The sequence below is a fragment of the Adiantum capillus-veneris genome, chromosome 28, assembly GCF_014529385.1.
Source record: "Adiantum capillus-veneris isolate H3 chromosome 28, ASM1452938v2, whole genome shotgun sequence".
In the NCBI taxonomy this organism is placed as follows: domain Eukaryota; kingdom Viridiplantae; phylum Streptophyta; class Polypodiopsida; order Polypodiales; family Pteridaceae; genus Adiantum; species Adiantum capillus-veneris.
In genome coordinates this window covers 59,848,898-59,874,510 of record NC_140958.1, presented here as the reverse complement: position 1 = coordinate 59,874,510, position 25,613 = coordinate 59,848,898, and the positions used below count along the sequence as shown (strand labels likewise).

The window sequence follows — 25,613 nt, the reverse complement described above, 5'->3', positions numbered from 1 at the left end:
TGCAACCTCCTGTTCCGTCTCAGCAAGTTGGGTCACTGGATCATATTCAAAAGCTTGTTAAGGCTCAAGCACAGGTGATTCATACTGCACAGTCAATGGAAACACCTGTACACTTGACGGAGAACATGCAGTCTCCACAACCTATGCCTAAGATGCAAGAACAGGTGGTTGAGATGCCAGTCTTTCAAGCTGTACCAGTTCAGCCCACCACCTTTCAACAGCCTATAGCTGGTTCTAATGGGCAGGGAAGGAATCTACAGGCTATGCAACAGGTCTTCCCACCAACTTCAGTACACCCTGGCTATTTTGGAGGTGGATCGGTATTCCAGAGCATGGCTGGTCATGCACCTGGAAATCAGTTTTACATGCCAGGAATAGTGTTTGGGGGTGCTCAAACGATGATGCCTAACCCCATGTATGGTGTCACGAGCATGCTACCAGGGTTTCAAAGCACTCGAGGCCAATTTGGGATGCCACAGGCAAATTTTGGTATGGCTGGAATTACAAATCAGCAGCCAAATATGGCATTTCCAGGTCAACTTAATTGCGGTCAGGGAACACAAATGAACCCTAACAGTGTTCCAATGTTTCAGTCACTTCCATATGACAATTTAACGCCGTTGGAGAGGCCAACTCCGTACAAAGAAGGTGGCAAAGGTGTGTCATTCACGACCTTTACAAGGTTTGATGACGGGAAGAAGGCTCTCTCATTCCTCCAGCAGTTTGACAAGGCCTATGCAGGGGGAAACTTTACAGAGGCTTCAAAGGTCCGCAAGGCAACCACTTTCTTGACAAGGAATGCGGGACAATGGTGGACAACTTTATTGCTTCAAGGGCAAGCTCCGTCCACATGGATTTACTTCAAGCAGATTTTTGCAGCAGCATGGTTATCTGATAATTTTGAAGCAGATGTCATGACAGAATGGCACCAGCTTAATGCTGCTACTTACAAGAATCTGGATGATTACAATCGGAAGTTTTGGAAAGCTCTACTTCCAGTAACTTCCTATAGGTTCGTGCCATTGACAGAACAGATTGAAAAATACTGTTGTGGCCTACCCAAAGGATTGAGAAAATACTGCATGAAGACCAACTACTTTGACGCAGCTCATCGAGGTTGCAAACACTGGCAATGGTTTGCTCAAGGGAGAAGATTGTGAATTCAATACTGACGTCAAGAAAGAATCAGCCAAGAAAAATTCAGCGAAGAAGTATGTTTCCAAGGAGGTTCCTAAAGTGACTCAGGAGCCAGCCAACGCAGGGAAAGGCAAAGCTTCGGCTGAATCAGAAAAGGGACCAACGAAGAAATGGAAAAGACGTTTTCCTCGCAAGTCTGAAGAGCAAAAGAAGATCCTGAGGTCAGAGAACAAATGCTTTATTTGTGAGCAGCCTGGCCACATTGCTTACAATTGTCCTACAAAGAAAAGGCTAGCTGATTCTGAAGACAAGGAGGACAGGAAAGGAAAGAAGCCCATGGCTGGTCTAGTGCCAGATATGGTGGGCGACAAGCCAAATTCAGATGCAAGTGAGCTTTGCAGAGCATGGGGAAAGGTCAGGGATCAAACAGTGCTTATTTTCTTTGATCCAGGTGCCAAAGCCAACTTCATTTCCCCAGAATTGGCTTCAAAGTTGGGAATCAGACCTGAAGAGATGGGGTATACAGCAGAGGCAAGTTTGGCATGTCCTGGCCATACAGAGACTGTGACACCCATCATTGGAAAGTTGCGCCTACATATTCAGTCCTATGTAGATGCTGAAGAATTTTACATCATGCCACTGGACGGATGTGATGTGTTGTTAGGTATTCCTTGGTTGTTTCGTGTACAGGGAATCATGGATGCCTACAACAAAAAGATCACTGTACAGAGCAGGGGAAAGACTCACATTCTGGATGTAAAGCTTAAAGGGGAGTCTATTCCCACTGTATCAGCTTCTGCTATTACTTCTGTAATGAAAAAGCATCTTTCTGCGTACTTGGTTTTTGCACGTGAAGTGTTAGATTGTGATGAATCAAATTTATCTGTGCTAGATAAAGAAAGGTCAATGTTTTTACAACAATATAGTGAGTGTTTTTCCGATTCATTACCGTCTCAATTACCGCCAGAGAGACCCGAGGACCATGCGATAGATTTGGTGCCACGCAGTAGCCCACCAAATAAGCCTCCGTACAGGGTTAGTGCGGCTCAACAGAAAGAGATAATGGGCCAAGTACAAGAGCTGTTAGAAAAGGGGTTGATTCAGCCCAGTTCATCTCCATTCTGTTCTCCAGTGTTGTTGGTGCAGAAAAAGGATGGCTCATGGCGTATGTGCATCGACTACCGTGCACTGAACAAGAATACCATCAAGAATAGGTTCCCTATACCTAGAATTGATGATATTATGGACAAATTAGAAGCAACAGCTATGTTTAGCAGGATAGATCTAAAGAGTGGGTACCATCAGATCCGCATTAGATCAGAGGATGTGCACAAGACTGCTTTTAGAACGACGTTTGGCCTTTACGAATTTTTAGTGATGCCCTTTGGTCTCACAAATGCTCCTGCTACGTTCAATAGGATGATGGACAGAATTTTCCGTCCACACCAGCAGTTTGTTGGTACATTCTTTGATGACATGATAGTCTACTCAAAGAATGAAGAGGAGCATAGGCATCACTTGGCCATTGTGTTCAAAGAGCTACGCAGTCATAGGTTGCTCATCAATGCAAAGAAAAGTGAATTTTTTCTGGAAGAGATTCACTTTCTGGGACACATTGTCTCAAAGGATGGTGTCAGAATGGATCCTGGAAAAGTTGAAGCGATCAAGTCATGGCCAGATTTGAAGACGGTGCATGATGTCCGAAGCTTCTTGGGACTATGCTCCTATTACAGAAGGTTTATCCGAAATTTCGCTGAGATTGCTTCACCTTTACATGCTCTTCAAAAGAAGGCAGTCACCTTTAGATGGACACAGAAAGAGATTTCAGCTTTTAATCTCTTAAAGGAAAAGATGACTTCAGATCCAGTCATTGTGTTGCCAGATCTTAGGAAGTCATTTGTGGTCCAGTGTGATGCCTGTGGTAGTAGCATTGGTGCAGTGCTAATGCAAGATGGCAGGGTAGTAGCCTATGAGAGCAGAATTTTGCAAGGGCCAGAGATGACCATGCAGGTCTATGAGAAAGAGTTACTGACTGTGATTCATGCGCTCTTAAGTTGGAAACACTACCTGCTAGGTGCAAATTTCGTTGTCCACACGGACCATTAGACCTTGCGATACTTCTTGACACAGACAAAGTTATCTGAGAAGCATATGCGATGGGCAAATATCTTGTCCATGTTCATTTTAAAATTGTGCATGTGGAAGGCAAGAAGAACGTTGTGGCTGATGCCTTGTCAAGGAAGCCACAAATTTCAGCTGTGTCAATTCCTTATCATCATGAACTTGATGATATGAGAGAACAGTATGCAAATGATGAAGATTTTGCAAGGGTCTTCGAGCAGCTAATGGATGGACAACGTCATAAACACTATCTTCTTAAAGACGGGTTCATGATGATGCATGGCAGATTGTGTGTCACAAAGCCATTGCGACGCAAAGTTATGGAAGAGAGTCATGTCCCAGCGTATGCAGGGCATCGTGGTATTGATGTTACAGTTAAAGCGATTGAGACATTCTTCTATTGGCCTACATTAAGAAGAGATGTGGATGCCTTTGTGCGAGAATGCCTAATTTGCCAGAAGGTCAAGTTTGACAGGCAAAAGGCACCAGGGTTATTGCAACCACTACCTATTCCAGACAAACCATGGGAAAGTATTGCTATGGATTTTATCTTTGATCTTCCGAGAACGCAGACAGGAAACGATGGTATTTGGACCATCATTTGCAGATTCAACAAACAGGCTCATTTTATTCCTGTCAGGAAGAAGATAAAGCCAGATCAGATGGCACGCTTGTTTATGAGCAATATTTTCAAGTATCATGGCATGCCACAATCGATTGTTAGCGACCATGATCCACGCATGACAAGTTTGTTCTGGAGAGGCTTGTTTGAAAATATGGGTACAACGCTCGAATTCTCTTCGTCATTTCATCCTCAAACAGATGGGCAAAGTCAGAAGAGGCAAATTCTACTGTCCTAGATCTATTGAAGTGCTATGTGTTAGAGCATAAAGGAAAGTGGGAGCAGTATTTTCCATTGGTGGAGTATGCATACAATAATACAGTGCATTCATCAACTGGCAAGGCACCTTTTGAGATAGTTGAAGGTAGCAAGAAAGTTCCTCCCATACTGCATACAAAGGACAAGATATTTGAAGCAGATAAGTATGTTCAGGACATGGATGAAATGTACAAGAAGGTCAAAGTGGCCTTAGAAAAGACTCAGGCAAAGCAAAAGAAAGCAGCTGATCGTCACCGTCGTGAAGTGGTATATTCACTTGGTGATTGGGTGCTTTTGCGCTTTGAAAAGGCAAGGTTAAAGAAGATGAAGGGCAAGGAAAGACTGTTTCCAAAGCTCAACATGCGTTACTATGGGCCTTTTCAAGTGTGCGACATAATCAGTGATGTTGCATATAGACTGAAATTGCCTGACAGTTGGAAGATTCACAATGCGTTTCATGTGAGTCTTCTCAGACCCTATGTGGGTGATATGCCAGAGGATATGCTAGTTGAAGATCACCCGGAAGTCGAGGAACTTGACGAGATCTTGGTCCCTGAACAGATTTTGGCACACAAAGAAAGGAAAGTGAAAGGCAAGGTTGCTAGGTGTTACTTGGTAAAGTTCAGAAACTATCCACCAATGGATGCTAAGTGGATGGAAGAAGGTGAACTTGCAGAGTCACCAACTGTGTTATCACTTTCCCTTGAAGCCTTCGATTTGCAACCTACCTTGACCCCTTGAGTTTCAAAGCTACATGGATTGTCAGTGTTGAAACAAATGATGTACATGGTATTTAAAGTGAGCTCAAATGAAATACCTGTTACATGAATGTTAGAGCTGTACAGATTGTCAGTTTGGTAATTGCTCTTATGGAATGTCCAAAAGTGTGCTTAGTGCTATAGAAGTGAGTATTTCTTGTCAGTTTGTCAAGGATGCAGTAATTGCTTCTATTAAAGAGTACATGTGTAACTGCATTCTTAAACTGTCGGTTTGGGTATGCTTGAAAGTGTTACGGGATCCAACGTGTACTATAAGACAGTGGCAAAATGTACAGCTACCATTTTTTCATTGGAAAGTTAGTGACTCAAAGCAATGGCAGAGTGCGAAGCTACCACTATGTCACGAGGACATAGTTTACACGCAGGCAATACATGTGTTGACGAGGTGTTGAATACACCCGGGTTGACAATGAGCATGTATGTGTCGTACATTGGTCGACAGGTGTTGAATACATTAGTGTTGACTAGAAGCATGTACGACATAGATGCAAACGAGGACGTTTGAGATTTCAAGAGGGGGGTATGTCACCAACGTGTGACTACTATCTATCCTTTTTGTTGATTTCTTTCTTATTATCTATTTACTTTCACTTTTTGGAAACACCCCTCGGGAAATCTAACTGCCCTGCATTGCATAGCTAGTGTGGAACTGTCCAGAGGGAGTCCACGCCTGAGAGCAAGAGAGCACTAAGGTTGGACAAGGACTATGGTTAGCTAAGTGGGGTCATTGACTAGCCAAAGTGGAATCCTTTGCTACAAAGGCTACTTTTCAGTTCTGGATGTGGCCGCAGTGTACAAAGAGGGTCGGATGACCTAGAAAGACACAATGGCAGCATCTCCTAAAATTTAGGAAACTGCTATTTTGGGCATAGTTACCCGGAACGGGAATTCGGAACGGGGAACGGGAATTCGGAACGGGGAACGGCAACATGCATGAAATGCCATTCCCTGTTTCGGATACTCAAGTTTGAAACACGGAACGGGGATTCAGAACGGAAAATTGGGATGGGAACGGGGAACGGGGACGTGAAAATGGCCATTCCCTGTTACTATGATTTTGGGACCTGAAAATATGTTTGCGTCATTACCTCCGGAATGACAAGGAGAACATTTTCTTACTCTGCCGTGAAGTCAACTAGGCAACCGGTTGGGAGATTTTTAGGCGGCAACCCCGAAACGGGAAAATGCTTGTAAATGCGCCAAGTGGCACCTTCTGGTGCACTTTCCTCATGCAAGAGAAGGGGGCGCTGAATTTTAATATGGGAGAGGCTCATTTTCAGATTTTGTCACAGGTTAAGAGCTATGGAGTGCTTGCTTTCCCTCCTATGTACAGTGCGGTGCCAAGAGTGATGCCCTGCACGCTACGCACTGCCCTCTCTCTCCCCTATGGCAATATGTTATGCCCCTCTAGTGGGCTTTTCATTTGACCAATGTACAGTTGTGTGGGTTCATGCGCGATTGCCGAGGCAAGAGCCTCTTGCACAGGTACTGGATTAGCTAGCGGCTAATCCCCCGCAGGTACAGGTGATTCGGAGAGGTTTCACGCTCGAAATCTCATCCGATTCAAAGGGCAAGTAGCCCTACACGTGCGGGAGCTCGAGGACTTGCTACGGATGCGACCGGCACGCAAAACGGAGCCCGAAACAGTAAATTACAGCCTGCTGTGTATTTTTGCAGGTTTAGGGTTTTGGCCCTAAACGGTCCCTAATACCCCCAGGAGGTTCGGGGACGCGAGGGGACCGCTATACAAGTGATCTGGCGCATTTTCGGGGCTGAAAACAGACAATTCAGCGTGCTGCAGATTCTCGCCAGGTTTTGCAAAGTGCCCGTATGCATCGGGAAAGTCAGTCAATGCGTGGGAATACTGACTATGAAGGGGCCTAGTACAGTTATGTTGCCGAAATCGGGCCGGAACAGTTGAAATTCAGCCAAGTTTGTGCGGGGCAGCTTGTAGGGATCCACAGCGTTTATTCCCTCTTTTGAACAATAAAGAAATACCAAAAGGGGCGCCTAAGTTAGGGGCCAATCTGGTGTCGGTCTACTCATACAGGTGCAATCTAGCAGCCTGTATCCCTCTCCCCTTTGTTGTGTCTTGAAAGTACAGGTAAAATAGACGACTAATAATAGGTGAAAGCTAAATCAAGGTTTAAAGTAAAGTCTACCGCCCTTTTTGGATTGAACAGGCCGGTTTCAAAAGCGCTCTGAGGAACTAGAGCCATATCAGCCCAAGGGTTTTGTACCCAAGTTTGGGAAGTAGATCTAGGGATCAGAGAGGATAGTCTCTCGAGTTGTGATCCGGAAGTTGAGATTCCCAAGTAAGGACTTCGCGTCTGCGAAAGCAGAGGAGTTATGCAAGAAGAGGACTCTGGAAATAGAGTCAGAAAAGAGTTCAGGGATGCCATGCCTTGAGTCTGGAAGGTGAGATCCAAAGGCAAGAACCTTGATTCTCGAGGATTTGGAATAAGGAACGGAATAGGGTTTTGCCCTAGGAATAGGAAGCCGAGGCTTCCGGGAACCACCAAGTCTTATTCTAGAACGTACGTGGTAATACGTTCGGTTCAAGTGCTTGTATAGACTTCTCCTCAGTAATAAAGATACTATTACAGGGAGGGGACAACTCATCTTCTAGTCCCCAGTACTGTGTCGATCACTCTAGCTCGACACGCAAGACGCCCAACCAGAGTACTGACCATGGAAGAGGTCGATGAGATCCGACAACGACGACAACCGATGAGAGATTTCAGCTGAACCCAAACCCCCCCCCCCCCCCTATTTCCTTTCTCCTTAGTGTTTTAGTTTTAGGTTTAGTTCTATGTAACTCTGTAATTTCCGTACTCATACATGGTATCACACACCAATTGTAACTTTTTGGTTTCATAGGTCATTTTGGTCTTTTGGAGACGTTAATATAACATTTCATTTCTCCCTCTCTCTCTCTCTCTCTCTCTCTCTCTCTCTCTCTCTCTCTCTCTCTCTCTCTCTCTCTATATATATATATATATATATATATATATATATATAGATATATATATCCTCTGGCTTCCATAATAAGTGATAAATTCTGATTATCCGAGTCTATTTTATATTGCTATGCGCTCTCGTTTGTGACAGTGGTATCAGAGCATGGTCTCCTCTCTTTCTCTGTAAAGGAGGACGACTTTGGGAAGATACAGGAAGAAGCCATGGCAAGCAAAGAGAGAAGTAAGTAGGCGGAACCCTAAGTCCTGCAAGGAAAATCTCACAGAGTTGGAAAAAAAAAAATTATTTGCAAGAAGTCGACACAAGACTTGGGATTCTCTGAGAAGGCAACAAGAGCATGATGCTCAAGGAGCGAATTCTCGAGATCGTTCAAAACCTAGAAGATATCCATGAACATCAATCCAGAACCATAGCCAAGAAATCCCGTCATTTCGGGAAGGATATGAAGAAGGTCTCTAGACCTAGGAACACTCCAGTCAAGTTCGATACTTTTGACGGAAGGGAAGATGTCCTGAAAGCTACTGCTTTCATTCGATAGTTTAAAGTTTCCTTTGCAAACGGCAATTTCTGAGAAGTGTCAAAGGTGAGACATGTGACCAAACACCTCAAGGGCGACTGCAAGTACTTGGTGGTATACCAAAGCTCTGCAAGGAACTTACAACAAGACTTGGATTCAATTCAAGGCTGAAGTTTCAGACAAAATTCTTTTTTACCTCTACGCTTTGAGGAAGTCATCCAAGAAGATTGGGATCGGTTTGCCCAATAGGAACACGAGCGAGTCAAAGCAAGTAGTGGAAAACTCCACTCGTGGTAATAGCTCGCAAGAGGAAAAGATTGGAAAGAAGTGCCGCCGTGCACAAGGAATCTTCGGATTGGAACCGTCCGCCTACGTTGAGTGACGGCCCGGAACAAGAACATTCTTTGATGCGATCGCAAACTCTGTTTGTGAAAGAAAGACATCGAGCTTAATGCACTATGAGTGGGCATTCCCTATGCGGGAGGACACGAGGTTTAAAACCCTCAAGACTAACAGCGCAGGATTATGCGCAAGGACACATACCTCGATTGATTTGTAGGAGAAATCTTCTCGGGAATGAGAAGGCAAAATTGACTTACAGATTTTCGGATAAGGAAACTTACGATCTATTGGAAAGGCGTGAATGACAAGTTCTTACGTGACTCGTAAGTTTGATGATTGGTGAAGGATACCCTCGAGGTACTAGAGGAAGGACGTGAACCGGTAAGGTAAGTATTGTATTATTGAATTTTTAACTGATTTAATTTTTAAGTTCTCTTTTAAGAAGAACTAGCTCAACTCACCATTGAGCAAGATTTGGAATCTTTCCGGTTTCTCCTCGGCAGTTCAGTTGGATCTCTACAGTTGAGGACAACTGTTTATAAGTGAGAGGGATGTTGCTAAATTGGTTTTATCTGATAGAAAAATAATTCTAAATGAATTATTGGATTTATAAGTGAGAGGGTTTTCTCGCTTGGAACACCAAGAAAAATAATTCTAAATGAATTATTGGAATTTTAAGTAAGAGGGTTTTTCTCACTCGAGACATCCGAGTACAAAGTATTCCTAGTGCGTCGTTCAAAGTAATGACGGGAGCACTGAGAACGGGAATATTTGTAAGGCCACCAGGAACGGGTACTTCTGATGCATCACATTGGATGGGTGACAGGGAGCATCAGGAAGAAGTATATGACCATCCAGGAACGGACATCTCTGATGCGTCATAGGATGGGTGACATAAGAGCATCGTGAAGGAGATTGTACCGTAAGTTCGGTAGGAAAGGACTAGGCGATGGGTATTCCTGATGCGTCACAAGGTGGGTGACGGGTGCATCGGAAAGGGGATATCCATAGTCGAGAAATAATTCCGAACTGTGTTAGAATTGTGCACAAGGAGAAGCAAGCACTGTGATGAAGATGGGTGATACAGAACACTGCCAAAGCTCTGATACCAATGTAAGGTGCAACGGAAGTGAATGTTGAACTTTGCTCAAGATGAGTGCTCCGAACAATGCTCAAGGTTCCTTTTACTTACGGAAGGGAGAGCCTTCCGTTCCTTTAGTGAGAAAGTGCAAATGATCACAAACAAAGTGGTAAACACTGTGAATGAAGGTGCTGAGACTGAGAGATAGAGAGAGAAGAATACAACACCATAATGTTGTCAAAACCCTCCTCCGAAGGCCCCACTCTCTATGGCGAGAGTGGTCTACTATTGATTGCACAAAACTCTACAATGCAATGGACTTGTCGACGATGAGGACAACGACGAGACGGACTGAAATCTGAAAATGCTAATGGCTGAAACTTGCAAATCTTTATCTGCTGATTATGACTCTATGTTGGTGACGATGTCGATGACGACGATGCGACGACGACATGCTGAAAACGCAGATGCTGAAATCTGCGAATAGCGGGCTGAATCTGCAAACACTTGCTGATCTGACCATGCGGCGAGGATCTGCTGCGGGAAGGTGAGATCTACAAGGTTTGAGGCTGTGTACGGTTGCTAACTGCTGAAAACTGAAAATGTTGATGCCTATGCTGGTTTTGTCGCGGAGAATCTGTAAAACGCTATGTTGTCCTACTGATCCAAAAACACTAGGGCTGAATCTGTGTCTAATGCAAAAACGCTAGTGATCTGCTAAGGAAATCGGGCTAGATCTGTTGTCTGCAAACGGTAGGGCTGTCCTTGATGAAAAACGCTAGGCTGGTCCTTGGTCTGTTGGCTGAAAACGCTAGGTTTGCTGCCGGGGAGGTCTTGTTGAGAAGGTGCCTGTTGAACACTAGGTTCCTGCTGCCTCTTGTCTAGAAAGTGCTAGTGCTAAGTTTTCTTATATACTTGCTTGTCAAATTGCCCTACCCTTCCCAACAAAAGTCGCTTAATAATAATAAGTGAAAAATGGCTAAAATAGGAAAAATAGGTTTATGCACTGTAAAAATGCTCTTGATGGGTTCTGATGATAATCTCATGATCACGCTTTGTGCAACCAGAGGATATGCATCTACTCTAAGTGCCTGGGCATGCACGGTCTGCGAACAGACTCACAAAAGTGCCAGAACACTTCCTAAGCTAGGCTAACTGAACTGAATTGAATTGAACCCTATCCTTGTCATGAAGTAGCTTGTCCACATACACAATGAAACCGGCCCGTAGGGAGGTAGACGTTAGCTTTCACCCAATCTTTTAACACTTGGACTTTACGACACAAAGCAATGACTTAAAAAGGAACCTGTAACTGAGACTGGAATTACACTTCAAAACAAAAGCACGGCCAAGAAGCTAGAATGCTCCAATGCAAGCAGCGACACCTGTAGGCCCCAAAGGCTGGCGCCCCTTTCGGTATTTCTTTATTCTTTAACAAAAGGAACAAAACCTGTGATTTCCTACAAGCTGTCCCGCACAATCCGGGTTGAAATCCATCTGTTATGGCCCGATTTCGATAGCATAACTGTACTAGGACGCTTCACAGTCAGTATCCCCACGTAATAGATGACTTTCCCGACACATACGGACACATTACAAAACCTAGCGAGAATCTGCAGCACGCTGAATTCTCTGTTTTCTGCCCCGTAAATGCGCCAGATCACCTCTACAGCGGTCCCCTCGTGTCTTAGGGGTATTAGAAACCGTTTAGGGCCGAAACCCTAAACCTGCAAAAGTACACAGAAGGCTGTAATTCCCTACTTTGGGCTCCGTTTCGTGTGTCGGTCGCATGTGTAGCAAGTCCTCGAGCTCCCGCACCTATAGAGCTACTTGCCCTTTGAATCGGACGAGATTTCTCACGTGAAACCTCTTGTACACAGAGTGACACCTCGCCCAGTTTCCAACTTTGGCCAACTTGGCTAAAAATATCTCAACTGATGCGTCAATTGACTTGACAGCAGAGCAATAAAATGTTCCCTTTGTCATTCCAGAGTTAATGACGCGAACACATTTTCAGGTCCAAAATAGAAGTTCCCTAAATTTTAAAGATGCTTCCATGACACTCACACGGGTCGTCTGACCATCAATCACCACTGGAACCACATCGAAAAATGCAATGTCAGTCAGCTATCAAATGATTTACACTCGTAGCCCCATCGTGGCTAACCTTAATCCATTTGTCCAACTTTAGTGCTCACTGGCCGTCTTGCCTAGACTCTCACTGTCCGCCTCACACCATGCAACTCGGGCATTGGCATTTCCAGAGGGGTGCTTTAAAACAAGTCAAATAAAATTTCCCCCAAATAGAAATCAACAAGTAAAGTTAGTTGCCACAAACTCGTAACACATAGGGTTAGATGTGCACGTGACAATATGCAAGAGATGTCATCATGACTTGGCATCACTTGAAAATGACTGAGAAAGATACATTGGATGACTACTGCCAGAGGTTTTGGGATACTTGTTTGCAAGTGTCTTCGTTTCGGAAGATTACTTTGAAAGACTAGATTGAGCAGTTTCGTTACGATTTGCTAAAGAGATTCAAGACTATACTTTAAACCAGAAGTCTGACTCCATTCAAAGACTTATGAGACATGACTAAGCAACGATTTGGAATGCACGACGGCTCATTGACTTATGCGACGGGCAGGATGGTATCCACCTCAAAAAGGCAAGAGTTTGCCAGTGAAGAGAATGAATCAGGGGAACCAGATGACAACTCATCACAGATTCTGGAGAATCAGAAGGTTCCGACGAACTAAGGCTACCAAATACAAGTTCATCAAAGGATTCCAATCTGAACGCACAGTCTGAGAGCGAGCATCTGCGGACGGTTGTACTCTGCAATATAAAAGAAATACCGAAAGGGACGCTAGTCTTTGGGGCCTATCTTTCTTGTCACGGAACTACGGCGGACTCTCTCTCTCTCTCTCTCTCTCTCTCTCTCTCTCTCTCTCTCTCTCTCTCTCTCTCTCTCTCTCTCTCTCTCTCTCTCTCTCTCTATTAAAGTTAAGTGATTATGAAGTTTCTGTTCGTGTGTTGCTATTGATTTCTCGCTTAGAGTGTCCAAGCCGGTTACACCTTTCGACTCAAGTTGGCAAATACTTAGAAGATTCACAATGCATTCCATGTGAGTCTATTGAGACCTTTCAAAGGTGAAGTGCCAAAGGACACGGCGCCAGCCGACCAACCAAAAGTGGAATTGACATAAGCATTCTCATTCCAGATGAGGTCCTAGCACAAGGTAGCACAAGGATAGGGTAATTCAACACCATTTGTCTCTTGCTCTTCCACATTGCATGTCTCCCAGGACTGCATTCTTGGAACTTAAACTATCCAGCTCTTGTGGGGACAAAGCACGGGAAACTAAACGATTCGAGTTCAGTTGTAGGCAAAAGGGAAAGATCATACACCTTCAGTGTCACCTTGGGAATGCCCACCACATGTGGATTTTGAGCAATAGTGAGGGAACACAAAAATTAGTCAAGGCATTATTCGTTTGGAAAAGGCCCTTTTGTTGATGCTTGCCTGTCACGAAAGACGAGAGAGATAAAGGGGAGAATCTGGTTATCCAATCAAAAAGTAATGTAGCTCTTCTAGCATTCCACGTCGAAGTGTGGTCAAAGGTCTCCACATCCTCTATGACGAACACCAGCAGGAGAGACATAATGAAAGAGACTTTGACCACGTAAGCATCCCTGCACACGATCTCTCTCATACATTCATAACAGTCAAAAGATGTTTCCACTCACCTACAGTCCAAATCGTGTTTGGAAATGATAGCAAGCCAGAATTCTTATTACAATGAGCTAAATGAAGACTTCCAGCAAAGCTCAACAATTTTGCAGGTCAAAGTTCAACCAAAAATAGTGAGACTAAATACCATTCTCTTCGGTTAGACCTAGATAATGTAGGGCAATCAGTATGATCTTAAGACCATAACAAGATTGTTAAGAGTTTCGCCCATTCAGGCTTGATATCAGATACAAAAGGCTTGATTCAGAGCTTTAACATACACTAAAAAACCCTGCCCTTCACTGTACAACCTTGCAGCTTCACAGTCACCTGACTATGCACAGCTACGATGGGCAAGATGGTCTACATGGATGAGGAACCTGCGCAAGTACCCCTGGCATAAAATCAATGGAAATTCTGAGTTGAGGTTCTCCAAGAAGCTGTGTTCGACCTAGAATGATCCTCATCTCGTGTATGAGGCTCTCTCTCTCTCTCTCTCTCTCTCTCTCTCTCTCTCTCTCTCTCTCTCTCTCTCTCTCTCTCACACACACACACACACACACACACACACTCATACAGGCACTAAAATCGGACTAAGAGAAGTGCACAACGCACCCGCGTTGTTTGATCGCTGACGATGGCGGAACATCTGCGCTTATGAACTCTTGCTTCTTTTCCCCACCTTCGCTGTTCTCTAGTGTTGGTTGTGTGTGTTTGACGTGTGCGGGCTACGTGTTGAGTTCAAACCCCAGCAACTAGTATCCGGCACACAACAACTTTCCCATGGATCTATTTTCGTGCCATTGTCCGAGCACTATGTGAGAATTAGAGTTCACGAAGCACTTTGGGTTTTTGCTCAATTTAAGGTTTTATAATGGACTTCAATAATGAAATTATTTTTCTAATATGTTTGCCAAATGGAAGTTTTGGATAAGGTTTAGGTCAAAATTTGCAGCTAGTTCGATGTATTTTATTGTGGTACAATTTATTATATGTGTGTCAGATGTCGTCGAACTCTAATCAGATCCAAAACAGGTCCGATCTAACAATTTGCACTATTTAAGGATTTCAAGAGGAACTTTGGATGCGTGTTAGTTGATGCAATGTGGCGCGACACTGGAGAGCAAAATACATTGACAAAATAGAAATTGACAAAGTATGTAGAATAGATAGGACAAAATAGAGAATATGTATTGATATTTAATGATTACAGAAGAATCTTAGCTCGTATCATAACCTCCTGACCACCCTCGAGCTATCTCACTCTCAATGACGCCTCACTGTCACTCCCAATTTCAATCTCACACGCTCTTGCAATCACAATCTCGCTCGCACTCACAATGACAATCACAGAGTCTTCTTTGATAATAGAGGCCATCTCCCCGGATAGCTGGCCAAACAGTGGCTATTTTCATAGTCGACTCCAATCTTTTAGTAAATCAAGGCAAAAAAATACAATGCATCTTGCACACGATCACAAAACGGCACTAAAAATATTCAATATGTACGAATCTGAAAAAATAATAAACCTTTTTTTAAAGTCATAAATATGAGGTCATTTTCAACAGCTCGGAGCTCCCAATCAAATCTGAATATGTCTGGATTTATCTCACATTAGTTTGTTCGCCTCATCGGGTTCTTCGACCATCGTGTGACATTGAAAAGTCACATCCTGCTGGGATTCTTCAAATTAAACCTACAAGTTGGCAATTTCTACAAAAACGATATAAAACAAACATTTTTTACTTTTTCCTTAATCTATGGGCTTCAATGAGCATCAAAACCATGGAATCTGCATATACTCAAAGAACCAATCTCTTTCCTTTTATTAAGGGATGCATCTCCTAAACACAAAAAATTCTCAAAATCTTGCCTTAACACCCTCAAAAGTGGCTCCCAAAGAGTGCCCGAGTCTTATTTGAAACCGAAAGAAAAAACTCAGAACAAATTCTTAAATTGTCTACAACCTTTAAAACAATCAAAATTGCCTTCAAATAAAAGTTATTGCTAAAACTTTGAAAATAAATCCTATTACATTCTCCCTTTGTCAAAATCAACTCTGTCCTCAGAGTTGGAAGGAGGGGTATTCAGCATGCAAGACGTCTAAATCAACCCAAGAGGCATCTTCTCTAGGATACATGTCCCACTTCACCAAAACTTCCACAAGGGTTCTACTTCTAAGTTATTTAACTCTACAATCTAGAATAGTTTTTGGCTCTCTTCAATGATCCATCATCACGAAGATTATAATTCTCCTACAAAACATGTCGAGGATTACATACATATTTCTTTAACAAACTTACATGGAAAACCGGATATACTTTAACATGTGCATGTAATACAAGTTAATAACAAAGTGATCCCACTCTCTTCAAAACTTTAAAAGGACCAACAAAGACGATCACCTATCCTTATCGAGATTTAGATTAGTATTCTTAGAAATAACTTTTAAGAAAATCAAATTGCTTAAATCAGAGGACATTGGTCTCCTATGCCTATCATAGTATGATTTTTAATTTTTGGGCTTTCTTAATGTGATGCCAAGTCTTGAAAAGTTCTAGATCCATCCTCTCAAGCATTTGCATAGAGACTTCTATCTTATCTAGATGATTTATAAAAAGTAAGAGAGCGGAATAGTTGCAAGCATACATTGCTTCAAAAGGTATCATTTGAATGGATGCATATCAAGAACTATTATAAGCAAACTCAACTAAAGGCAAGTAATCCACCCAATTATTTTGCCTCTCAATCACATGCATTCTAATTATATCCTTCAATACATGATTTACCCTTTTGGTTTTCCCATTCGTTTGAGGATGAAAAGCAGTGCTCATTCTTAGTTGTGTTCCTATGGCCTGAAATGTAGCCTTCCAAAAGTTAGAGCTGAATTTAGAGTCACAGTCAGACAATATGCTCTTGGGTATGCAATCAAAAAATCTCCTTAACAAATAATTTAGCAACATGCAAAGCAGTATTTGTTTTCTTCATTGGAAAGAAATATGCCATTCTTGTTAGTCTATCAACCATAATAAAAATAGTGTCAAAATTCTCTCTGGTTGTAGGCAATGCACTGATTTGACATTTTTAGACCGTACAAAACTTTTGTTTTCCTTAGTTAGCTCAGTTATGGCTCAATTAGAGGGCTCATAATCTTAGCAAAAATCTTAATATGTCCTTGCTCATACTATGACAACCCCATGAAACTCTTCCAATCTCTCACAATTTTTGGAATCGATCAGTCAATGAGTATCTTTACCGTATCATGGTCAATATGGGTGCCCTCTTTAGAGATTACCTTTCCCAAATATACAATTTATTCCTTAGCAAAGAAGCACTTACTCATTTTGGCATACAATTGATGATCACGCAATACTTCAAGAGTTTTTCTTAAATGCGGCTCATGTTCCTTTTCATTCTTAGAATTAAAAAAATATATCATCCAAAAACACCAAAATAAAGTCATCAAGGTAAGGATGATATATAATTTTCATCAAAAACACATGAATGCCACAGGTGCATTAGTCAAATCAAAAGCCAAAAGTATAAATTCAAAGTGTCCATATCGTGTAACAAAAGGTGTTTTGAAAATATCTCCTTCCTTAATTATGATTTGGTGGTATCCAGATCGTAGATCAAGCTTTGAAAACACTAGTGCACCGCTAAGTTGACTTAAAAACTCATCGCGATGTGCAGGAGGGGATGTTTATATTTAACAGTTTGTTTATTCACCCCTATAATCAATACACAACCTGTATGTCCTGTCCTTCTTCCTTTGGACAAGTATGGGACTGCCCCAAGGAGATACACTAGGTCTGATTATCCCTTTATTTAACAAGTCATCGAGTTAGAGTTTTAGGTCTTTAAGTTCATCTATGTTGAATCTATATGGAGATCATGAGGAGGGTTCAATTCTTGGTTATAGGTCTATTCCATGGTCTAGTGATCTAAGAGGAGGCATACCTAGCAGGTCATTAGGAAAAACGTCCTTGAATTTATCAAGATGCTTTTCCACACATAATGGAATTTTCCCCTTTTCTTATTTAGGTTCAATTTTTAGTTCATTTGCAAAAACTATAAAGTTCTCACTCCTAAGTGCCCTTATCAGTTTCATGGCCTAAATTAGAATAGACTTGGAATCCCTTTCTTCCCCATGAATAGTATGGTTACCCCATCAAAAGATTTAAAAAAGATTTTCCTTTCTTTTAAGTCGAACAAAACGTGATTTCTAGTCATCCAATCTATGCAATAACTACATCATGCACACCCATGTCTATGACATAAGAACTACCTTTATGATTCTAACCATTCAAAAAAAAAGATTGATTTTCAATTAGGTCTTTCATAAAACTTTTATTACCGCTTTCTCATTCTACAAGTCTTTTAATCTCTTAGATTAATTTCAAGTTTAATTTCTCAACCAATTCAGAAAACATTCTAAAATGTGTACTATTAGAATCGATTAAGAAATCCAATTTCGAATTTCTGATTTTGTCCACAAATTCAATCACTGAAGCTTTGAGATGATGCATCAAAAAGATGTAACAACACCGCAAAGGAGGGTCAAATGACTTACCTTTATTATCCGCATTGCCAATCGTCTCTATTTCAACCATCTTGGCCTGTATCGCCTTATCAATCACTTTACTCATGCATTCAAAAGTCTGGTGGCCTTACTCTCTACATCAAAAGCATTATCCAAGTCTTTGAGCTCTTTTGAGGAACTCCACGTCTTGCTATCAATGCATTGGAGGTTGCTTCTTCTGGTTGTCGTTTCCATTTGCCATAGCAGGGAACGGTCCTCATCACTATTGTGCATTGTTACCTTGCCAATTGGAGAGGTTGATTAGGCAAGTTTCAAGGATTTGCTTCAACATTATCAGAACGATGGCCCATTGATCATCCTCCTAGTTTGGTTAGAATTGTCCCATTTCTCGTAATTTTTGGGCTTTGCCACAGCATCAAGGAAATCAATACAACGTGCACCCTTAACATGAAAGTTCAACATTTCTTGTAGGCCCTCAATAAATTTCATCTTTAATGCATCACTTGTCATTTCTGAAGCATATTTGTTTAAATGCAGGAATTTTTCTTTGTACTCATCATAGTAAGATTAGTTTGTCAGCTTCATGCTGCTTGAATCCATCTTGTTCTCTATATTGTAGTGAGGAAAACAATAACTCTTATCAGCTTGTGCATGGAATTCCTTCCATGCAATTATGCTTTTGTAATGGAAATGGCCTATGAACTTTAAGAATAGCGGAATTAAGAGAATTTGAGTGAGCATTTTTGTGAGATTACTTTGAGAACATAGAGAGTGAACTTAATTGATGGTAGCAACATAAACATAGTACTTAATTAACTTGGCATGAACAATACTTTTGCAAGAGATAGAGAGAGTATTAGAGAACATGACAATAGTTGAGGACCAGATTTACTTGGAGCCGGTCCCTCCTCCAAAAGGCGTTTGTATTATAGATTCTCCCATCAAGAGAGACTTGATACAATACAATCTTTGTGTTCCTTATGACCGAGGTGATGCAGTGAAGATGGAAAGCTTCATGCATCACAAGCATACCATAAAATTTGCAAAAAGCATTAACTATCCCAAGCCTCGGTCCCAAGGCCTCAAACACCTTCGAAGGTGGAAAGAGCTAGCGGGGAATGAGGATAGGGAAGAGGAAGAAGAATCATCCATAGGAGAAAGAAATAGTTCCTCATTTATCATCACTCTTCTTGCTTATCATAGCATAATAGCATAGTAATGAAGATGAAGAAGATGGCAAGCTTAAGCATTGAAGCATGGCTCTTGGTTGGATTTGCATTCCATAGCCAAGAGTGTTGGTGTAGGCTCTCCACTTCTCAACAAGCTTGGAGAAGGAGATGGAGCTCTTGCACTTTGCACTCCACACAATGAGAGAATGTGTGTGTGTGTGTGTATGGGAGAGTATACCCCCCTCTCATGCTTGGTCCACACCTCTCTCTCTCTCTCTCTCTCTCATAGTATTTAATTATTTCATTTGGACATGTGTCCTCTTTTTCCTCTTTGAGAGAAAGAACTTAATTATTTATTTTTATGTATTTAAATTCTCATTGGACCCCTTTAAAACCTATCCAATAGCATTCAAGCACAACATGAGGGCCACATGTGGAGGATCATTTGAACATGTGTCTTTTATGCTTATTAAGTCATTTGGTTTGAATTGAATATTTCGAGCCCTTAGTCAATCAAGCATGGAAATGTTGATGCCTCTTGAGAGTTTATCTTTGAATTGAACACTTCAAGAACCTAGTCATTAAGCATGTGAGAAGCACCTCAAGCTTTTGGGAAAGGTTCCTACTAACACTTAGCAAGCCGACAAGCACCTCATGCTTGTGTAGGATCCCCACCTCAAGGTCAGCCCTAGCTTGCCTAAGATCAAAGGACTTTTTAACACTAACTTTTGGAGGTCTTTAATGAAGATAGCCCTAAGGTCTTTAAGCTCCATTAGGTAGCATTGCTCTTTAACAGACCATCTCTCGTTTGGACCCCTTTAACCTTGGCTCCATGTTGAGACAGATCCATAAGCACATGTCTATATTCTAGCCCTTGTTCCCATTTATTCTCCCACATTAAATGATCAATTTAATATGAGAAAATCATTTGGGTTGGTTAGATATTAGATTTTATGACATTACCTCTCTCCTGAAATTGTAGTCGTCCTCGACTATGAGGTAAAAGAGATAAAGTCTTAGTCATTAGTCTGCGTTTCTTAGCAGGTAGAGGATTCCTTTTCACCCTGCAACATCATTCCATAATGGATGACTAGTCCATTTGGTGCTCGGGAGACGCAGCTATCGCAAGCATGCACTACAAGAGGTCGCTTAAATTTTGGCGCCAAATTAGTGGCGTCAATGGTGGGCGTTAGTATATGTGTAGGTAAGTATGGACGGAGATTTTTTTTTTTACAAAATTCATTTTTGAATTTCCGACATAGATACAAGTGTCTCTTCCGTAGCATATACCGATGTCTGTTCCAACGCTTGTATAGATGAGTTTTTCAACACCTAGACCAATGCCTATACCGACTGACCCTGCAAAAATGAAGCTGTGGGTCTTTCCCTGCGCATTTCTCGAGTTTTTGCGCCTCTTCTCTTGCTCTCCTCCTCCTCACCTATTGCAGATCTGGTGCCTAACAACTTGCCGGAGGTGAAAATCTTGCTTGTGGACTACTCTCTAGCACCAAGGTGAGATTCTTTTAAAGTTTGATTGTAGGTTTAGGGTTTAGGGTTTAACATAGTGTATGTGTGTGCGTTTTTGCATATTCAAGGACGTTTACAAGACCCTTTATTGCTCAAATAGGTCGCATGTGAGTGCTCAAAATTTTAATGCATATTAAATTAATTTAAATTAATTTATATATTGACAAAATAAGATTTCATGCTTTAAAATTTCAATGCTTTAAGTTTTTATGCCATTTTGTTTAGAAATAATACTTTGGAGAAAATTTGTTTTGAAATTATGGCTTGTGTTGTGAAATTATGGTTTGGGGTAATTTTATTTCAAAATAATGCTTTGCAATTATGTTATGAAATTACGCTACCATCTCGTCATGTTGTTTTGGAATTATGTTGTTTCGAAATTATGCTATGAAAAAATCTTCTTTTGAAATTATGTTTTGAAAAAAAATTGTTTTGAATTATGTCATTTTTGAAATTATGCAATTGATGAGGTTTAGGTTATAGGTTTTGGTTAGGTTTAGTTTAAGCTATAGGTTAGGTTAGGGTATAGGTTATATGTTAACTTATAGGTTATAAGTTAGGTTAATTATACGTTATGCTAGGTTAGGTCATAGGTTAGGTTAGATTAGGCTTATGTTATAGGTTAGGTTAGCTTATAGGTTAAATTATAGGATGTTAATTAGGTTAGACTAATAACACTTGGTCATCAAAAAGTACACCTAATCGCGAAAAATACACCTCACCTTGAATTTGGCCAAAAGTTCTCAAAAAACTAAAAAAACATCAATTTTTGGAGCAACTTAAAAACATAACAGTGAACATTGTCAAAAAGACTTTAATTTTTTGAACTAAAGTCAATTAGAAAGTTTTGTAAGACGAAAAAGTGCAAATATTCCTTTAAAAATTACACAACATTCCACTAAAAAAAATTTACATCCTCGAAAGCTTACAATTGAAGACTCAATGCTTTCAATTACAATCCTTAAAATTTTTCCATCAAAATTTTAATGGTTTGTTGATAAAGATGACCAAACTTCTTTAAAGTGAGACCATAAACAAGAATTTTCATATCCTCTAAATTCAATTTATTGATACATAGTTCGCTATTTTTTGTTTTCTTGTTCTTAGTCACCTTATTCACCTCAAGTAGTACTTACTTGTATTTGCATCTTTTCAAACTGCTTTGTATCAATGAACATCAATTGAATACAAATTTGTAATACACTTGTATTGTAGAATACGCGAGTATTCTACAATAAAAGTGTATTACAAATTGTTCATTTGTTGTGTATAAGTATTTTAGGATTCAACTTTTTTTAATTCTAGAAGACAAGAGTACTTCAATCTTGTATAACGGAATACAAGTTTTAAGACTTCTATATTTTAGAACACAAGATTGTAACAATTTTGTATTTTAGAATACAAAATTACAACACAAGTGTATTTTAGAATACAATTTTGTAGCACAAGTGTATTCCGGAATACAAAATTGAAGTACAAGTGTATTCTGGAATACAAGTTTGTAGCACAAGTGTATTCTGGAATACAAGTTTGTAGCATAGGTGTATTTTAGAATACAACTTTGCTGCAATCTTGTATTCCAGAACACAACAAGAAGGTTTTGCTCTCTCTAGAGGTCATATCTAGGTATGTCTTTTCCATCTCCGTCTCCATCTTCATGTTCTCCATCTCCTTGTTCTCTGTGTGAGTTTGCTTTATCTTCACGTGTGTACTTTGCGTGGTTATGTGCAAATCGTTTTTGCATTTTCACGTGTGCACGAAGTTTAAAGGAAATTTTCGGGTCCAGAACTTGGATAAGCATATTCAGCATTCCGAGAAATTCTCCAATAGGTGTCTTGGAGTTTTACCCCCCTTTCGGAGCTATTTATAAACTCATAATTTTATTTTTAGCATCACAGTAGAAGATAGTTTTCAACCATACAAAAAAACTTATTGTGTATCTTACAAAAAACATGTATTGGTGTGGAGGTTAGAATTACATATGCATGATGGATTGTAGATACAAAAAGAGAGTTATGTTTTGTCAATCTTGTTCAGAGAAAGTTTCCATTGGTTGTTTGATACATTGGTTGTGTAGATTTTTGTACACATGGTGTGGATTTATTGTTATATGCATAAGGACACAACAAGAAAGCAAGTGTGATTCTTCTATTCTTGATGTACTTTTCAATGAGTGTAGGTTGGATGTTATAAACTACTCTCTTTGGTCTTCCTTGGTCAAACAAGTACTTGTTGTAAGAAATTTGTAAGATTATGTGGTTGGCTTGGAGATTGAACCGTTGAGTGTTGCTTTAACCACTCCGCAAAGAGATAGTGTGAGTATTGTTGTAGCACCTATTGTTGTTGAGACACTAGAGCAAGGGAGATGTAACTAGCATAATACACTTGCTTTTGGTATCATTGTGTTAACATATAAAGATCTATTGTGCCATAACTTAAGACATACTTTGATTTTTTTTGCTTTAAATACAAATGCCGATAGTCCAAAGCCAGCATAGTTGGATGCAGAGGAGTGGACGGGGATTGTACGAGAGACACAAGACAATCTAGACAGATTTTAGCAGTAGAGAGATGCAGCCAAAGCACTTTTGGAGTCTACTGGAGCATCACATCTTGGGAGTGGATGCTACGACACACTTCGACATGAGTTTGTAAGTATTATACGTATGCTTTGTATTGTTGAAAATATATATGAAGTTTGAAGATTTATCTCATGATTAAATCATAATTTTGTAGGAAGTTGCCGTGAAGCGCCTTCCAACACGACTTGTGGCCCTTTTGACCCAGCTACACGGGGAGGGAGAGGGCGTCGACTGGGAGGCATTACCATGACGATCTTCTTGATACAATTTTACTCAGTCTTCTTTGTACAATATTTTTTGTAGCTGTGGTCTTCTTGATACAGTCTTACTCAGTGATTGTTTGCATGTACAATTTTGTAGTGTTTATGTTTATGGTTTTGCATTCCTTTTTTTATTATGATTTGTTTCACAATTATGTATGGCACAAAGGTTATGATTATGGTTATGGTTATGGTATGGCACAAAGGTTTTGGTCATGGTTTGTCAATCAAGTTATGGTTATGGTTTTGCAATGATGGTATGGCAATCATGGTATGGTTAGGGTTCAACAATCAAGTTATGGTTATGGTTTTTAGTGATGGTATGGCAATCATGTGATAGTTATGGTTTGGAAATCAGATTATGGTTATAGTTATGTGGTTGTGCCTATGGTTTGGGAGTCGGCGTTATGGTTATGCTTTTGAGAACTTGTCATGATTAAGCTTTTGATTTTGTGGCTTTGTTCTTTTTACAGTTTTGCTCTTTAGCGTCACCTTGTAGGTGGAGTGCGGTTGCTTGTGCACTCTTCCTTTGGGTAGAGAGGGCTGTTTTCTGTTGCTACAGTTTTAATATACACCTGCTCTTTAGCGTCACCTTGTAGGTAGAGTGCAGTTGCTTGTGCACTCTTCCTTTGGATAGAGAGGGTTGTTTTCTGTTGCTACAATACATGCAGTATCAGTTCCCAGCTCTGTCTGCCCAATTTTTTTTTGCAGGTTTGGTTGTTAGAATAAAGTCTGGTATATGATCCGGTACACATCTCGGAAGAACCGTCGATTAAAAAAAAAATATCCGGCACGTATAACAACGTGCATACAGACGTATATAACTGCATGTATTTCGACGGTTATAACTTGGTATATGCCTATGGTGATTATTGGTATAGATATTGATGCTACAATATCGGTGTTTATTACGATGCTTATTCCAACATATTTTACTTTTAAAAGAAAGCTTTGCTTGTTGGTATCTGCATCGATTTGTACGCGGCGTGTTGTTGTGATGTCTGCTCTTTAGTCCATATCATACTCCCAAAGTAGAGTGACAAATTCTCCTTGGTGTTTGAGTGTTGTCGTCATCACAAACATGATTCTAAGCATGCATATTATTTGATTTTGTGCACAAAAGAGGATTACTCTTATAAGACAAAAACATTGTTCATTTAGAAACCATTTACATTTGCTTACTCTAGTGCAACATTATAAGCATTGACAAGGTTTGTACTATCCTTAAGCTGTATTCCTTGCATCCATCTAGCATATTCAAATGGATAATTTTTGAACTTAATAAGATACCATCGGATAATCTTACCATGCCGTAGTACCTTGTCTTCATGCCAAAGGATAGCTTCGAGTTGTAGCACCTCTTCTTGGTCTTTGATTTCTGGAGGGTCTTCAATAATTGGTTCTCTTGGTGGCTCTCCTTTGTAGGCTCTGTTACACTCACGTGTCCCTCGGGTAGTTTTGATGTGAACCGTTTCCCTATACACGGGTACTTTTTACTCTAGTGCTGGCTAGAGGTTTTTTCCCCGTGTAACCACATATTCACACTATATGCATGTGTGGTGGTATGTTGTACTTAGGGAGACTCATATCTTTCTCTCATACTCACACTTGAACTTCTCATAACAAAGTGAGGGAGCTTCAAGCTATCAAGCTTCTTGTTGTGTGTGTGTGTGTGTGTGTGTGTGTGTGTGTGTGTGTGTGTGCATCTACGGGTGTGTGTGTGCGCGTCTATAACTTCCCTCACTCCCTTCTTCACCCAATAATGGTATCAGAGTAGGCTCTTTAGCTCCCACAAGCATTCTCCTTCCTGCATACCTCATATTAGGTTTTGCAGGAGGTGCAGTCTCGGGAAGCTAGTTATCGTTTTGCTCGCCACGGGTGCTTCGGGTGTCCGTTTTGCTGAACCTAGGACTCAAAATGAAGCTAAGAACGACTACTATGCAACGATATCATGAATTGGC

At 40.7% G+C, this 25,613-nt stretch overlaps 1 protein-coding gene across 4 annotated transcripts in view; it reads right to left on the bottom strand.

Annotated features, from left to right (window-relative positions):
• The window catches only part of LOC147420521 (autophagy-related protein 2-like), a 43,275-nt gene extending 28,957 nt beyond the window's left edge, over positions 1-14,318 (bottom strand). The window contains exon 1 of one of the 4 annotated variants that reach the window (XM_086503856.1): positions 14,187-14,318. The gene's annotated coding sequence lies outside the window, so the exon portion shown is untranslated. Of the gene's footprint in view, positions 1-13,882; positions 13,966-14,186 lie in introns of those variants that run through there. The other 3 variants (XM_086503859.1, XM_086503857.1, XM_086503858.1) reach the window with 3 other exon arrangements.
• Between the last annotated feature and the right edge of the window lie 11,295 nt (positions 14,319-25,613).